General features: G+C 38.5%; 1 pseudogene; it reads left to right on the top strand.

Annotated features, from left to right (window-relative positions):
* The first annotated feature begins 711 nt into the window (after positions 1 to 711).
* On the top strand, positions 712 to 2,703 carry LOC140599250 (tyrosine-protein kinase CSK pseudogene; annotated as a pseudogene).
* Positions 2,704 to 12,332: the final 9,629 nt, after the last annotated feature.

Raw genomic sequence — 12,332 nt, 5'->3', positions numbered from 1 at the left:
CTTCAGGCTTGGTTCATGCAAAATGTTACCTCTTTTTGGTAAAATTCTGTGGGCAGGGGCGGGGAGATGTAAGGAAATCATTCTGAATGTGCTCCACTACAAATTAGACAGAAAATGTTTTTTAAATCTCCATACATAAGAGAATATATAAAAAGACTAAATTGGCCACTTAAAATAACTTGGTCAAAGGGTTCAAACTTTCAGTTTGTATGGACTAGAGTACATCTTGAAGGTTCTCAACACACACAAAAAAAGGTAGCTGCCTGAAATGATGGATGTGTTAATTAGTTTGATTGTGGTAATTATTTCACAACATATACATATATCAAACATCACAACATGCATCTTAAATTAATATGGTTATCCCAATAAGACTGGAAGGAAAAAACTAGCTGATTCTGATGCCTCTTCTTTGAACTATTTTAATATTTTCTTTCTGATCCTAGTACTCATTATATTTGAATGGATTTTTTTGGGAACGTGTATGCCTTCTTGGATTTACTATTGCCTTCCTAAAAACAGGGATTATCTCTCGTATATATATATTTTTATTCTCCCAACCAAGCATTAGGCTTGGCTTGTAGTTAATGCTCAGTAAAATTTTACTGAATAAATTAATGAAGCCCTATTACTCCAGGAATAAATTTTAAACCATCATATTTAAAATTACAACAATTTTTGGGAGGATGAAAGTTTAATGTCTCTTTCAAAATGACCATTTTTAATGAAGGACATCTTAATAGTTCCATGGTAAGAATTAGCTTATATTTCAAATCCTCTGCCTATAGGTGAATTAGCATCTATAAATTACATTATATATATATATAATATTTTATATATATAAGCATGTATAAATGGATACTAATAGACTTAGTATCTATAAATTATATTATATATAATATATATAAGCATTTATAAATAGATTATGTAATATATACATGCTATACATGTAATTTATACACACCAATCCGGATTAGCATGTATAAAGTACATTTTCAGGACATTAAAGACTAGGCACAAAATTCACTTAGTAACCTTTCCAAACATTTATGATAAACTAACTTTTCCTTGTATTCAAAATATTTCAATTCACTCTCATACTCAAATTTTATGTAATATATAAAATACATCTTCAAATACATTTCCATAAGTGAAACTTGACTAACAGAAAAAAATATATGTAAATGGAATATAATATATAATTTTTGTTTTTGAAATCATTTTGGTAAGCTCTCCTCACCCTTCAGAAAATTATCCCCGCAGATTTTCTCTTTGCTGTGGATATCACAGATGTGAAGATGTGACCAGCTCTGCCTACCAACCACCCCCCATCCCCACCTCCACACCATATGACTGATTCATGAGAGCATGACTCCTTTCCAAAGACAGGCCACCACAGTAGGTTGGGGCTAGGAGGACACTAATTCCAGCCAGGCCTTGGCACAGTAAGGATTCCAGAGCTATAATGAACTCAACTCTCCATGGTGGTAGTTGATGGTAAGTGGGGGGGCAGCCCTGCCTCCTCCAGGCTGACCCCCAGGCCTCACTGGAGGAGATAGAACCCCCAAATGAGCTGCAGCACCACCTAGAGCATCAGCTGACACTAATGGTTGGAGGCACCCCTGTGCATGCCGGAGACAGGCCTGTTCCTCATGAGAGAGAGCTTGGCCTACCCAGGTGGGCTACACACCATGTGATGTGTGATGGCAAGGTGGAGCACTACAGCATCACATGAGCACACTCACCACTGATGAGGAGGCACACTTTGAGAAAATGATGCCATTGGTGGAGACCATCTCTCACACTCAGATGGCCTTATGAAGCCATGATCATGGAGCTGACAGTGGTGGCCCTGGAGGAGCTCTTCCACTGCAGCTGGGCACTAAACAATGACCTGAAGATGTGCAGACCACAGTGGAGGGGAGGGGTGTTGGAGACCGATGCTGGGCGGTTACTGAGGGAACAAAGTCTCTGTTCAGTGCATGAAGAATGATGCCACTGCCCAGGTCTTCCTGGATGAATCCTGGGTTGTGACACAGATTGACCACAGCAAGCAGGCACGGCTTCTGAGTGGAGGAGAAAGGCAGCCACTACATCGTCACTGAGTACATGGCCAAGGGAGCCTGGTGGATTGTCTGCCTCCCAGACTGTCTCCTCAAGTTCTCACTAGAAGGCCTTAAAGCCATGAAATACCTGGAGGACAACTGCTTTGTGCATTGGCACCTGGCCACTGCAACGTGCTGATGTCCAAGGACAACATGGCCAAGGTCGGTGATTTCCACTTCACCAGAAAAGCAAGCTTCAGGTCAGGTGGGCAGTCCCCACAGCCCTAAAAGAGAAAAAATTCTCCACCTAGTCTAGGGTGTAGAGTTTTGGAAACTTTCTCTGGGAAATCTATTTCTTTGAGAGTGCTCCTTGTCTAAGAATTCCTGTGAAGGACCTTGTCCCTCAGGTGAAGGGTTACAAGATGGATGCCCCCAGGGCTGTCCACCTGCAGTGCACAAAGTCAGGAAGAAATATGGGCACCTGGACTCTGTCCCTTGGCCCTCCTTCCTGCAGTTACACGAAAAGCTCCAGTACATCAAAACCCATAAATAACACCTCTGGCTGCCAACTTCTGCCCAGGTCATGGGAGGGTGGGGAGTGAGTCTGGATAGATTGTGGGCCTGGTGCCTCCACTCACTGGGCCCAAACCCGAACTGAGCCCAGAGGGACAGTGGGTTTCCTTCCCCTGTCCCAACCTGTGCACCTTCTGTCCTCTACCCTAGATCCCACCTAAGCCTGGGAAGTTCTCTCATAGACCAGATTGTGGGGCTTGATCCACTCTAAAGTTCAAGAAGGGAGGAAGTAGACACCTCTTATCATGGTCAGACTTCCTCTAGCTGCCCATCTTGCCTTCTTAGAGTTTTATTCTTTTCCTTTTTGTGAGATTTTTATTTTCAATGTGTGTTTTTATCATAATAATTATTATTAATTTTCATGATAAGAAAGGAAATGGGCATTTTACAAGTACAAGAAGTACAAATCTAATTTTTCCTATCCTGCCTACGAAGGTTGGGGAGAGGAGGATTCTCTTTAGGGACTCATCTCTGAAGCCTTGTTGCCCACTCTGTGATCTCTGTTGGGTGATGCCTCAGTCTCTGTCTTTTGCTCTTGACCATTTGCACTGTTCACATGTACTCAAGGCAGACATCTGTCAGGGATTTACATAGCTCATGTGCCACTTCGGCCCACCCACCTTCCTTGTGAGGTGGGATCATAATAAACCACTCCATAAAGGGAAAATATGCATAAACAAAATATTAGGATAAACACTGGCATCTACCAATTAGTGTGCAAAATATTATTTGTTGACATTATTAGACATTAATAGGTAAACATTAACAATCAGAATTGTACTATCTTGGAGACTTTTGATATCTATTGGGCAAACCAAGCATATATATTTACCAGGACCTATTTTCTGACACTTTCCTCTTGACAATAGAGGCATCAGCATCTGTATCAAAGGGTGAAAGAGCAGTGAAATTCTTCACTGGGGCCATCTCCTGAGCTCCCTGAATACAACCTCAGTATTGACATGAAGGACTTTGGAATCAGGAAACCTGGGTATGTGTCCTATTTGAATCCCTGACTAGATTGGGACTTCAGCTATCAGCGTAATTTATCTAAAGTCCAGTTTCCTCACATGTAAAAAAAAAAAAGGTGATCAATGTTACATACTTCATAATACTCTTCTTAGCACTATGTGAGAAAATAGGTTCTACTCTTCAACTAGTTCATGAGGAGCACCAAATGACTTCACTCATAATTTCAGTTATTGTCAAGTCACTGATAGAATCTAGGAAATGATGATACCCAGTGAAGAATGCTTAGTCAGACTAGTCATGGAATGAGAATCATCCACCTATTAAATCAGGGATGCTCAGACCTAGAAGGAAAGGCAAGCTTGCAATCCATAGATTATGTGGGATTTGAAGTTGGAACTCTGCTGACTAAAATTGTCTATGGTTACAAGATCTGAATTTAGAATTAGAAAGATGGGGTTTTGAATCTCTTAGATAAGTTACTAAAACATCCACATCGTAGTTTCCTACTCCAAACATAGGGATTCATATTTTTTTTTTAATGAACTTATATCAAATGCTTAGCATGCACTCATTTGCTGGTGATTAAATATTAAGAGGATCTAGTAGATGATGTATATTGAGTTCTTAGTATATTTCCTATCAAATACTAAGCTGCTTCCCACATTTAGGGGCTGCTTTTGTTATTCACCAATTACTATATTTATATTTAAGACTTCATTATGCTAAAATTATGCATTTCCTTGCATAGCATATGACCAATTCTGGCAGGGGCAACCCACAAATGACAATGTGAATAGTGCCCCCAGGTTAGTCTGTTGTTAATTTTTAAATTTTATTTATTAAAATAATATGAGAGACACTCAGAGAGAGGCAGAGACGAGACGCAGGCAGAGGGAGAAACAGGCTTCCTGTGGGAACCCGATGCAGGACTTGATCCGTGGACAGGGGCATCAAGCCCTGAGTTGAAGGCAGACGCTCCACCATTGAGCCCTCAGGTGTTCCTGCCCTGAGGTTTGACATATACCTCATATTTAAAGTAAATCTTAGCTCACCCCATTCTGATGTTAATTTACCAAAATATAATTAAATAGTAAATATTTTAGCATTGCACAATATTATTCCTTAATAACATTTGGGAGAAATTATCAGGCTTAGCATGGTCTTAAGCATTCTTGTGACTACTTAAAGATCTAATCATTCTTGGAGATCATTTTAATTTTTAAATATCTAAATGTACTTAAAAATTTGCACACATATAAATCATTTTAAAAGCCCTTGGAAAGAAAATAAAATCCAAGTTTTTTTTTTTTTAAGATTTTATCTATTACTCATGAGAGACACACACACAGAGACAGAGGCAGAGACATAGGCAGAGAGAGAAGGAGGGTCCATGCAGGGAGGCGGATGTGGGACTCAATCCCAGGATCACGCCCTGGGCTAAAGGCAGGTGCTCAACTGCTAAGCCACCTAGCCGTCCCCCAAGTATTTTTGATATGTAAACTAGTGTCAGCCCCAAAAGACCATCAATTAGGAGAAATTTGATGATTATTTTTCCTTTGACTAGTAAAAATTTATTTGATGATGTGCCCTAAACAGAGTATCTTAATTAAAATGTTCACATTTTGATTTTGATTCTCTAACAATGACCTAGTTGGAAAGAGTGAATATAATTTCTTTTGCTATGAGATGATATCCATGTAGTCACAGGAAAGACCCTGTTTCAACCTTTGTGAATATTGCTCTGGATTTATACTCTGCTTACATCTTTTCTTTTACTGCCTCTCAAGAACATACTGACAACCAGCCCTAGAAATAAAAAAAATATCTTTTTAGATTTCATAACCTATTTTATTCTAACTTTAGATACTGTTTTATTTTGTTTGACTATGCAAAATCCTAAATTCAAAATCACAGAACAAGTGTTTTAAATGAAATTTCAACCCATTGAGTAAATCTATGTTTTATAATTTTTATAGCTAAGAGTTTGTTTTGAACAGTACGTGTGTGTGTGTGTGTGTGTGTGTGTGTGTGTGTGTGTGTGTGTTAAATTCATACACTAACACTGGGAACTTCCTTGGAATATATTCCCTATCATAATTTTCACAGACAATTCTATATATTGTTTAACGTTAAAACGAGGGATGCCGTCACTCAAAACTTAGTCACCAAATGAAGCAATTTTGAAAATATTTAAGAACTTGCCATTTACCAGTTCTAGAATTATTATTCTCAGTTTTTGACTCATGTTATGTTACACAATTAGATGTAAAAGTCTATGTGTGAAAGCTTAGGAAAGCGTTAATTCTGCATGCTCTGAACACCTAGAATTTTAAGACTATAGACCGAAAAAATATTTAATAGAAACATAAGATGATGACCTTTCCTACGAAAATCTCATCTAAGCTTTTCTTTTTATTCCCTAATCTTTTTGTAAACACATCTGTCATACCTGCCTCATTATGGCAGAATTACAGGTAAATAATCAAATCCATTCTCTTTGAAACATGAGGACCATTACTTCTGGGTTTTCATCATTACTGTGGCCCATAATGAGTTACTTGAGTTAAGACACAAGTAAAAGAAACATTGCCTTCTTGGTGATCTACAAAGTCAGGCATGAAGCTAGGTACTATATTATTTTATCTTATTTGTGACCCTCTGAAGTATATGAACCCAGATATCATCTGAAGTTCCCCTGCTCTATTTTTAGGGTTTTTTAAAATTGTTCCTATTCTGTTTACTTATTGACAGAATTCCATTCCTTTCCCCGATACTTCTGTGACTACTCAGGGCCTATATTCTTATGATCAACTTTGTAATGATTTTCTATTCATACTATTCCTTGATCAAATTCTATTTGGCCTTCCTGCCTCTTCCTTTCTTACTTCCTTGTGAAATCTAAAGCTATAGTTTTCTATACTTTGGTTTCCCCCCACCTCAAAATAATAGTCACGCCAGCGGTAGTATTAAATTTTGCCAAAGACCTGGCCCTAAAAGCAACAGACTAGGACAAAACAGCACAGAGATTCTGCATATAAGAAAGACAGTAAGACAATTTCAAGTGGGCAAGATGTCTAGTCACACTTCTTTAGACTTTTTTTTTCATAGAAGACCCTTATTGACCAACATTGGGAATTTCTCACCAGTAGCTTAGAAGGAACATTATGTCTTGTTCACTTCTGTTTTCTCAGTGCTGATGACTGTGCCTAGCTCATGATATGGACTCAATACTGGATTAAAAATGGGCCAATTTTCCACCTAAACTCTATTTACCTCCCACTATGATGTTTCTCTAAAGCCCTAAAGCCCTCCCTTCTGTGTTCACATTTATCTTCATTAAAATCTCTAATTGTTTCCCACTTTATTTTATAAAGCAATTTAGCTCTTGCTTTGTCTGCTCTATTTCATTATAGTTGTGCATTGAGAGCCAACCTTCCACAATCAAAATGACGCCTCAGAAGGTTTCTGTTAAACAAATACAATTCTCTTCTTATGTGCTTGCTTTCTGTGTGTGTGTGTATGTGTGTATGCATACATGCATGTATGTAACCTTTACTAGGCTCGTTCCATAGAACAAAGTAAACCAAACTAATCATTCAATAACAGCTGTTTAGGAAGATTTCTACCTTCTCCATAACCTATGATGTTTTGAATTACTTATTTTAATTTCTTTAATCATATTTCTTTAGATTAATTTAGATTGAATGACTTCCTTAAACAATCTAAACTAAAGAGTAATTTTCTTCTGCAAGTTATTTGTCATCCATAATTTCTTTCTTTAGTCTGTGATGTATAATAGCCTTCATATATGAAACATATTATCTTTTAGAATTTTATAAAATATCCGTATATGTGGCTATCACTCCCTGGTCAGTCAACCACTGCATTATTATAACGTAAATCTGCTGGATGTTGTTGGGGCCCAGACTCACACATACAGTGAGATAGCTATCTCTCAGATGCTAACTTTCCTCCTCTGTGAAAACAACTATCACTGAAGTCCCCGTCTATCTCATCATCCTGAGGATCAGATGCAGTAATTATTCAAAATATTTTGAAAAATAATAATTTAATATATTGCTGTTTTAAAAACTATTTTTCATAGTTAAATGTAATGAAACCAATCAGATAATACCAAAACAAAGATATTAAGCATTCAATTGATACATTTTTAATAAAAAAAAAAAAAATGAGACTTCTTTTAAGAAGCTCTGGTCATGGGATCCCTGGGTGGCGCAGCGGTTTGGTGCCTGCCTTTGGCCCAGGGTGAGATCCTGGAGACCTGGGATCAAATCCCACATCGGGCTCCAGGTGCATGGAGCCTGCTTCTCCCTCTGCCTGTGTCTCTGCCTCTCTCTCTCTCTTTCTGTGACTATCATAAATAAATAAATAAATAAATAAATAAATAAATAAATAAATAGAAGCTCTGGTCACCTTTTGTCTCCTTTAGACATTTTTCAAGGAAGCTCTAATACTACTCTCAAGTATACTTTGGAAAAGTATAATCACAGTTTTATAAAATGTATTCCATTGCCAATATCATAATCATCTGATTAGATACTGTTAATGAGATACCATTTAAATATGAATGCTGGTCTACATCTACTAATATTACTAATGGTGATCTCATATCAGTAAAATATACACCAATTACACAAACAACATTTTTAAACACAGGAGTGGTTTTCTAACTAATTCAGTTTTATAGTTCCCGTAAAGTTAAATGGGGAAAGAAAACAAACACATAAATGTCAGAAAAGTAAATTACATTTATGTCATTTTATTTCCACTAAAATAAGGTTTATTTTACTAGAAGCAGAACTAGTAACATCATTTAAAAAAAAAAAGAGGTGCAAAATTACTAAGTTCTACTTTATACTTTAGCAGTAAACATATTTCTTCACTTTCTACAGCTTTTTCAATAATGTTTGCTGGTTCCGGACCAGTTTTAAGAAGCTCTTATTGGAGAATAACGATTGCGAATAACTCCATTAGCATGCATTTATTTGTATTTATTTATTTTGAATAGATGTGCCTGTTCTCACTGATATCCCTGATTTCATTGTCCATAAAAAGTGGCTACCTCACTGTCCATAAAACCATACAGCCCTTGCCAAATTATTTTGGTGGCAAATTATTTTGGTCTGGCTTCAAACAACGGGTGACTCATTTTAATTTACACAAATAATATCTCTGTCTTACAAATATCCATTTACCGTGCTCAACATTTCTTTATCTTACTCGATTTAACGCTGTGATGTTCTAACTAGGACTCCCATTGGAAATTCAGGAAAACAAGACTAAAGTCAAGTCGATATTATTTTAATCAAATTATGTTTATTTTTAAAAAAATACTAGAGTTCAGTCTGTAAGTGGCAAATCGATCATGAGAATGTAACACAGAGGCAATCTTCTCACCCCAGCCGTGGTCCGAAAAGAAAAGACACAAAGGATCCCACAAAAAGCTGAGTCAGGTTGTAGCCCAATCATTGACTTTAAATTAAATCTCTTTGGCACCCTGAAAGAGAGAGATTGGGTAAAAAAAAAAAAAGAAAGAAAATACAGAGTGAGCCAGAATAGTCAAAATGCATCTCTTTTTGGAAATGCCTAGAAAATTTGCAATCTGTCCTGAAAATCAGACTCTTCTTTCTCTTTTAATCCCTATAGCTTTCTGCTCTTCTTTCAACTGGGCTAGTCACAGGCCCTGTGGCAGTGAGGAAGGACCCCTCCCTCAAGACCAGCTTTGATTGTTCACTTCACAATGGCTCCTGACAGAAGCTTCCCAGATTTGGCCAAGCAAACCCTTGTGAAGTGTCTGCTGGCTGTTATCACATTCCAACCTGCTGGCCACTTGCAAATATGATTCTGTTTAAAAGCCAGTTGATCCTCTGCTGCTGCTCTCAGGGAGAGGGGGTGGGTGGGCAGGTTCCCAGAGGCTCAAGCTGCCACCACATGAGAGCTCATGCTGCTGATGCCAAGGAACAAAACTAAGTCCATTTTTAGACTCCACATTAGACCAAGAGAGTAATCAAAGGGGTGGTGTGAGGAAAAAAAAAAAAAAAGGCTACTAGAAAAGGCTTGCCAAGGAGCAAATATTTCAGATGTCACAGAGAGGTATAACTAGAAAGATGCTTCTTATTCAAAATGGCTACTTCCCTCGACCCCATGCACACATGGCTTTACAATCCTCCCATTATTTATCTTTCTCATCAGACTAGACTCTCCAGGTCCTTGCACAGGCTTGACATCTAGTTAGCATCCAATAAATATTGATAGAATACATGAATGAGTGCATTACTCATGTTAACTTCATGGCCACCTAAACTGCCATCTCTTGCTTCAGATCTTCCATGTTTTACACTAAAAAGGTATTTCATGTATTTGAGGTTATGGACTGCCCTTATGACTCTCTTGAGTTCAGTATTTTGTGTCTCTTCTCTTTAAACATTTAAGCAGCTGCTGTAGGTGAGAATGATTTTGATCCCCTGGATACCTCTGACAACCCACAGAAGTTTAGGTTTATCAAGACTGAGAGGCAGAGGAGAGCTGTGGCTGGTAGATAATAAGCTGAGGCCAGGAATGCTCTAAGCATTTTACCATGCACAGGGTAGTCCCCACAGCAAGGGATTTTTCTGGGTCTGACAAAAATCCAAAGGCAGGGAAACTGCTAGTGTAGGCAGTTAGGTAGACCAGAGCAGGAGGGGAAAAAGGAGGATGACAGATGGAAACGGCCTGGGAACACTCGGTCTCCCTTAGGCCAACCCCTTTTGTGGTTTTGCACAGTCTGATCAGCAGAAGATACAGGTCACAGGGATGTCTCCAACTTTGGAGCATGCACACTTGAAAGCCTTGTCTGCTAGTACCCCCCAAAGGCTGTTATAATGTCATTATGGTACCATTTGCATTGTGGATTTACCCACCCCCTTATCCCCACCAAAAAAAAAAAAAAAAACACACACAATTCAGAACTCAGTGGACTGCTACTTACCCTTGGGTCATCCCACTCCTGTCTCTGAAGTTTCCTTTTGCTTTTGCTGAATAAAACCTCGACTGCTTTAATGCTCTCTCTACAGAGTCCCTTGAGAATTTAAAGCCAAATTCTAGAATGCAAGATGCATTTGCTTTCCAACCTTTTTTTGGATGGCCACTTCAGTGACAAATTAGGAACATAATGTGAATAAAGTAAAAATATGAGGCCTTTTCCTCTGCCTAATTATTTGCTCTGCATTTTAAAGGTCTAAGGTAGAGAAAATGAATCAGCTTTTGGTATCAGAATGAGCTATACATTAGTAACTTTCTGCTCTATCCCATGTGTGATTACTCAGAAAAAGCTAAATATATTTAAAAAACAAAATCATTTAAAAAAACAGAAATAAGTGACCTTCTGTTTCCTTCTTCCTACTGAATAACTTTCCTGTAAGCTAAAGAAGTTGGCCTCCAAAGCTACAGATGAGCTGCTCTAGATTATTCTCTCTCTCTCTCTCTCTCATCTCCTTTCTACATCTGCCACTGATTTCTCTAGGCTAGAATTTAATCACAGAGTTGGCCTAGTTCCTGATCTTACTTCTATCTTGAGACCACAAAGCCAGTTGTTAAATTTTGGCCTTTCTCTTACTTGCTGTCACTTGATCCAAATCTTAAACCAGCACTTCTCACTATAAAAGGCAACCCAGAAACCAACCACCAACGTAAGTAATGAGGGATAGTCAAAAGAAAGACAGGCAGGGGCCAGGGGCCCCATGAATAAGTGCCTGACAGATAGATGCATGCTTGCACAAACCTGATTGGGTGAGGTGAGCTTGGAGGGTTAATCAGATTAAAACAGCCTGCCAAGGGATCCCTGGGTGGCTCAGAGGTTTAGCTCCTGCCTTTGGCCCAGGGCACTATCCTGGAGTCCCGGGATTGAGTCCCACATCGGGCTCCTGGCATGGAGCCTGATTCTCCCTCTGCCTGTGTCTCTGCCTCTCTCTCTCTCTGTGTCTATCATGAATGGATAAATAAAATCTTTAAAAAAATTAAAAAAAACAAGCCTGCCAAAAATCTCATAAAAACCCCTAGACTTAGAAACTCTGGCAACAACCCTCCAGGGTCCCCTCCCTCTTAGGAACTTTGTACTATTGCTGCCCACCACTCTTCATCTGGTCTACCTCTTCATTCTCTGAAATGGTGTGATCAAGAGCACCAGGTACTAAAGGAAAAAAAAATTCTGACACTTAAGGTGTTTCTCAAACATCTGCCTTGCTTGAATTAATAACTCTCAGTCACATCCTTATGTTTTGTAACCTTAACCTGCATATTCTGATTCTAGTAACGGGAACAATAACTCAATTCTCGAAGGCAATTAGTGTATAAAACTCTAAAAACATTCATAAAACATTTATTCATTCATTTCTCTGTCAGTGGATATCTACTAAATGTCCTTGATGTCTCAGAACCAAGGTTGGGTAAAATGAAGAGCAATGGGTGACTCGAGCAAAGTTTACTTCTAAATAAATCTTACAGGACCATATTGGTAAAAGAAACATAAAGTCGGGTCAGGCCAAGTTTATTAATATGGGCTTATGAAGCAGAGACTCTGCATTTAATGTTGTAGTTCTAGGAGTTGGGAAGAGCTCTAACAGTTTGGTTGTTTGGCCGAAGCATGGGCCCAATATGGCCCCTAAAGAGTGAGCTGGAAATGCCAGTCATGTATTAGTTTAATGTAGGATAAGGAAGTCAGAGGCTTAGAGAGATTGGAATATC

This window comes from Vulpes vulpes, chromosome 6 (assembly GCF_048418805.1).
Source record: "Vulpes vulpes isolate BD-2025 chromosome 6, VulVul3, whole genome shotgun sequence".
NCBI classification, from domain to species: domain Eukaryota; kingdom Metazoa; phylum Chordata; class Mammalia; order Carnivora; family Canidae; genus Vulpes; species Vulpes vulpes.
Note: the sequence above shows the minus strand (reverse complement) of the source record. Positions and strands in the feature narration are given on the sequence as shown.